Source organism: Capra hircus, chromosome 7 (genome assembly GCF_001704415.2).
Source record: "Capra hircus breed San Clemente chromosome 7, ASM170441v1, whole genome shotgun sequence".
NCBI classification, from domain to species: Eukaryota; Metazoa; Chordata; class Mammalia; order Artiodactyla; family Bovidae; genus Capra; species Capra hircus.
The window spans coordinates 59,189,001-59,195,000 of record NC_030814.1 but is presented as its reverse complement, the minus strand read 5'-3'; the positions used below and the strand labels follow the sequence as shown (position 1 = coordinate 59,195,000).

At 33.5% G+C, this 6,000-nt stretch overlaps 1 protein-coding gene across 4 annotated transcripts in view; it reads left to right on the top strand.

Moving 5' to 3' along the window:
* The window catches only part of PURA (purine rich element binding protein A), an 11,419-nt gene extending 9,429 nt beyond the window's left edge, over positions 1 to 1,990 (top strand). For all 4 annotated transcript variants that reach the window (XM_018050294.1, XM_018050292.1, XM_018050293.1 and 1 more), the window contains exon 2: positions 1 to 1,990. This exon is cut by the window's left edge and continues 3,405 nt beyond it. The gene's annotated coding sequence lies outside the window, so the exon portion shown is untranslated.

Here is a 6,000-nt window from a genome sequence, read left to right as displayed (position 1 = left end):
TGCATTCTCTGTGCTGTTATTAGTTAGGAAAGAGAATTGCTTTGATTTTGTCTCTTGTTTACTATAGCTTCTTAAAGTTAAGCCTTGTACTACAGGTTGTTGGAATACTCCTAGATCAGTGTTTCATAGTAGCCAGCAATAAGTAGTGCAAGTCAACAAAAACACAGCAAACTTAGGCAAAGTGTCCTTTCTTTGAGATGCGAGTTCTTTCATGAGGTTTTCTTTAGGGTCCGAGTTACCTAAAGTGAAGCCTTTCATAGCTATAGACTTCAGATTCTGCTTGGAATCCTACCGGATCAAGAAGCACATATATTGTGCAATTATCTTTACACTATAACAGTTAAACACAATCTTACTAAGATTTTGAAACCAGTGTCTGATTTATGGTCAGTGGATTTTAAAAGAAATCCGCATTCAGATCTTTTAAGACTTAAGACGTGATCATAGAAAAGACTAATGACTGTAAAGATGCGGTTTTTTTTGCATCTCACTTTACCTCCCCAAGCACCCCCAACCTACCCTTTTCCCCCCTCCTGTTTCATCCTTTTTCCACCCTTCCCCCCAGGTGCTCGGTACTTTACCAAGGTTCTATAACTCAGTGTTTTATGTTGGAGTTTTTCCTTGTTTTTATTTTACTAGTTGGTAAACCCTGTTTGTGCTGAAACAAAAAAGGAAATGGTATATTTGACCATATGTGTTATTCATAGAAGACAGTATGATCAAATGTGCCAGAAACATGTAAACAAAACTTAATTCATGACAAGTATGCCTTATTTTTAATGATCTGCTTTGTCTTACAATTAAGGTCCAAGAGCTTGGTTAAACTATACTATTTGCCTAAGTATAAAAGAACACTTGAAATGCATTACATTCTTTAAAATGAGAGACATTGTCAAGTAATTTAATCCAGAGATCAGCCACCAGATTTTAAATGCCCATATAAGTGTGTGTGTTTGGTATTGTTTGTTTTTTTCTTTTTTTTTTTAAGTCACCAAATCTTTTTTTAAGCTACTTTTTATTTGTGCCTCCTATTTATCATGCTGATGTTGGAAGCAGCAGTCATCCAGCCACAGAGGGAGCTAAAGTTAACTAACCAGAACTGTAGAAATCATTATACATGCCTTTGACAACAAAGGAAGTTCATAAGAAAAGCCATGTTGGCTTTTCCTCCACTAGATAACAGATTGGAGGTAGATGAATATTTGCCAAATGGAAAAAAAGACAATGTGAGTCAGAAAGACAGACTTTTCCAGCTTCTCAAAAGCCATGGAGAGTAGAAACCAAAACCAACAGGGAAATAAAAAACCGTGAAAGTCTCACTTTGTAGTTGTCCCATGCAGGGGTTGAAATTTGACTCAAAGTGAAAAATATATCAATGTATTTTATAGGCCTTCACATCTAGAGATGGATAACTATCGCAATTTGGTTTTTCAGGTGATGGAGAAAGCTGCTAGTAATTTTAACCCCTGCCTAAAGAAGAAAGATAATTTCATTTGGGAGCAAGTACTTGTTGCCTTGAAAAATAGCACTGTAATAGCCTATGATAATTAGTTATAGAATAACCTTTTTCCCTTTTAAACTATGCAAATTATTAAATAAGTGTAAATTAGGACTCAATTAAAGATAGTTGATTATATTGCAATCAGATGGCATTCACAAACTTAACTGGAGCATATACAAATAAAATCTATTAGTCTAAGAGTTTTGTATGCTAACAGAAAAAATATAATTTAGCTACCTATTCTAAAAATGGTGAATATTATTAATATTGTACAATAGGACTGGGAAGACTGCCTCCTTTTTTGAAGAGAGAGATTAAGGATTTTTATAATTGTTTTTCATCAAATTTTAATATTTTTGTCAAATTTTTAGGTATTTAATTTGTAAAACAGTTTGCTTTGTACTGGCATACAGAAAATAGGGTATTGATTTTAAACTTTTTGAAGCCAAGTGATCAAGTACATTTGTAATAAAAGTCAATGGATCTATATCAGTTGTACTCACTGTTTTCATTTCTTATACTTATTGATATAGGAATGCTGTACATTTTCTGCAGGAACAACTAAATTTGGGTGGAAGGGAGGGAAAAAGATAAGTCCATTGATAATGAGAATATGGGTGGGTGCCATGACCCAACTACTTTATATAATCTTTAAGTCAGTTAAGATTTGGTATATTAAAAAAGATGTATAGGTCACTTTTTTCCTACCTTTTTTCCTATGAAACTTGATGTTTGTGGGGGTTGTCTTGTTCATTTTTTTCCTGTGCTTTCAACATTTTCTATTTAGCAATGTTGAAACTCTCTGAACTTTTTTCTTTTATATTTTGGGTTATCTGCCAGCCGTGATTGACCCCACCATGGGCATGATTATTTTTATCTCCCACACATGGTGGAGCAAATGACAGCCCACTCCAGTATTCTTACCTGGAGAGTCCCATGGACAGAGGAGCCCGGCAGGCTACAGTCCATGGGGTTGCAAGAGCTGGACATGACTTACCAACTAAACCACCACACATATGGTTCACACTGTCTTCAGTATTCCCACTCATTCTTTCATGTTACACATACATACATTTCCATATGATTTCAGAGTGGAGATTTCTGAAATTGTTGTTCTCGTGGCTTTCGTAGCTCCCTGATTTCTTATTTTACATGTGAACGTACTTTTAAGAATTTTTTCCCCCATAAAAAATGAGATACCAAATCTGATGACTTTTTTCATTTTCAGTATCAGAATGAGATCCTGCTTTCTTATATAAAAGAATACTAAGAGAATCTTAATCCACTTAAGTTTGAAAAGGTTGGTAATAACTGAGTATAACATTTATAGTTGATGATCCCTAAAATTGGATATCAACAATTTGTAGATATATATTTATATATGTGCACTTCCCCATGAGAGTAAAATGAATAGGAAAGAGAATTTATTAGAATTGCTTAAGTGAATAAATTCACTAAAGTAATTTGTGCAAAGGTGTTTGTTAAAGTTTATCTACTTTTAAATCATATAATATTTATTTTCATTGAAAGTTAACCAAATTTAGACCATTCATAATGAAATTATGTGAAACTTAAGTGATCACTGCTATTAAAATCACTATTTTTACCCAGCAACATTAATATAAAGGATTTGCAATAAATCTTTAAGAAAAGTTGATTTTAACGTTTGAAGAGTTATTTGCTCCTAAAATAAAACCTAAATTTAAGGCCTAGGCCCTTTGACAGGCTCTTTTAGAGCAGAAATTTCATTACTATGGCGATCATCTGAATTAGCATTAGCATGAGTCAGGCAGAATTTCATAATGCAGGAACCAGGTAAAAAGTGAAATATATGATTGGTTTCAAGCCAACAGTTTGTTACCTTTCAGTTGCTAAACTGACTACAAGTTTTGATGTTGGATGGTCCTAGGCAATTTATATCTTTAGGAAGGTTGAATATGGCAAAGGTCACTTGTCAGAAATATTTTTCTTAAAAAGAATTTCATAGCTACTCATTTTTATTTTGTCCCCATATTGTGTTTGGTATTTATTTTCTTTCTTTTTTCCTGATGTGCTTTACTTTTGTGGAAAATTGTCTTGTTTGATAGGTAGAAACATGGTGGTGATCCTCTGTGTAAAACAAAGTTACTTCTTATGGACCAGAAAGATTTTACTCATTTTGGAATGGCAAGATTTTTGCATTTTCATGAGCATATACTTTGTTTCGGTGGTTATTAGTAATTTGCTTATAAATTTTTATAACATTTCCTAGAAAAAATTTAAGCTAAAGAGTTTAATTTTCTTGATTTAGGGTACGCTTTAATAATTTAAGAAGCCTCCAAGTTCAAGGACCAAACCTTTATATTCTAGAATTGTGAGAAACCTGGAAATACTCTTGTTAGCATGTGTTTTGCTCTAAACTGGATTAACACAGAAAAATCCTAAGAGGACTTAGGTTCTTACTACGAAGTAGCAGTCAAACTTACAGGACAGGTGACTTAGGTATTCACGTTGACCAGCTCAGTGATGGCCATCTGCTGATGAGTTAATAGTCGTATTGGGGAATGGATCAAACTCTTGAGCTGGAGTGGATTGGCAGTTTCCAGTGCAGGTAGTTGTTGGTGACATTTGACCTACCTCCCTACCCTATACACTGGAATTTTCTTTTTCCCATCCTCCTTTTTCCTTGTTTTGCTCTCTTTTATACTTCTGGCCATAGGCCTGCCAGTGGCACTCCAGTTTACCTCCTGAAGAAGGAAGTAAAGAAATTCCTGACTCCTGCCTTAGAAAAGAACATAGTTAACTGATCCCAGAAAGATTTCTGTATTATGAGGTAATTGGGCAGTTTTTTCTGACTGCTGTCTTCCCTATAGTCTTAAGTTGGCAGTTTGAAGAGCATTGACATTGTTAAGATATGTATGAATTGAAGAAAGTAAGAAGTATGTGTATTTTAGGTAAGTTCTTGGAGCTGAGACTTATTGGTTTGGAAATTTAAGAGCAGAAAGGGGGAGAGCTGTTTAAAGTGTTTATGAATGGAAGTGTAAGAGGTATACAAGGGAATAGTTTGGAGGTAAAGTGGGAGAAATTTTTACTAGAGGTAGGAAAAGACACTGAATTTAAATGAGAGTTGTTTGCTAAGGACAGTGAAGCTGATGTTCAGTAAAGAAGTTTTCAGAAAAAAAGGGCCCCTTGTTGGTTATGAGAGAGCTGTTGGTCTGTTATGATGATGATGATGCGGTATATAAATCTGTTTTCAGGTATAGGATATTTGCTTTTGTGGACAAATATAAATAGCACAATTGTGGAATGGCAACTTTTCTGGTTAAGGCAAATGGTGCTAGAGACTTATTTTGAGGGGAAGAAATTTAAAAAGTTTCAAAGTTTTTCACATTTATTTTTAAACGATCAGAAATATTTTACCATACAGACTATTCTCCTGAACTCATGTTACAATGTAGTTTACATTCGCTTTTCAAAATGTTCTTTAGATCAAATTATTCAGTTTTGCAGTCCACAAAGATCCATATTATGCCTTGCTTTATAGAACCTTGAGCCTTTGTTCCACATAAATTTCTAGAAGTACAATAAACCAGGTTAAAAACAGTGAATTGAAATCTTAGGTGTCTTTTCTATTTGTTTTCTGTTTGCAATCCTAGCAACTATTTAACATTGTGGCCCTTATGAGACCCTCAAGAATATATATTTCTGAAATTAGGCAACATACCCGCCCTCAAACTCAAGTTTCTGTTTATTTTTCCACTTTCTATGTTACTTTAAAATTGTATCCCCAGAGTTCATTGGTGGCAAATATTAATAATATAATTTAGTATATCTTGGAAGTTCTTATGTCCTTTGTAGGGTGAAACTGATTGTGTTAAGATTTCTGTCTCAGTATCCCAGTAACATTTTGATAAGATGAAAAGTTGCTATAATACTTGTTTTTAAAGTTACACTATTCAACTATATTTGAATTGACTGTTTTCTAGTTTGGTATGGACTTAATCTCAGTGATTTTGACAGATTAATGTTTCATTTTACCCAAATCTGTATATTTTAGTGATAAAACCTCTTAAAGATAACTTTTAAAAAAGAGGTTCTGATTTTGTATTTGGAATGTAATTTTTTTTATAAATGTCAAATACATAATAATAACAATTATTTTTATTTTAACTTATTTTGTAGAGTTGGCAGTTAGTATGATTTTCATCCAGTAGTATTATATGTCAGATTTTAAATTATGATGGTTACATACTATAACTTAAGTCAGTGCAGAGCCTTCTTAAATAACCCCTCCCTTAGGAATTGTTTAAAAAAAGTGAATTCCCAAACCTGTGTCAAGAACCAGTGATTTAAATGACTGTGAGACAAGTCTTTGAAAGGCTTCCTTGAGTCTAGTCAATAGAGATAAATGATAGCCCATTTCCATGCTGCATACAGTTGTTAGGGTTTATAAAGTTGTCAATATGTAAAAGTGCAAAAGCAGGAAAGACTGTAAAGTTGCCTATAAAATTTCTAGTTTT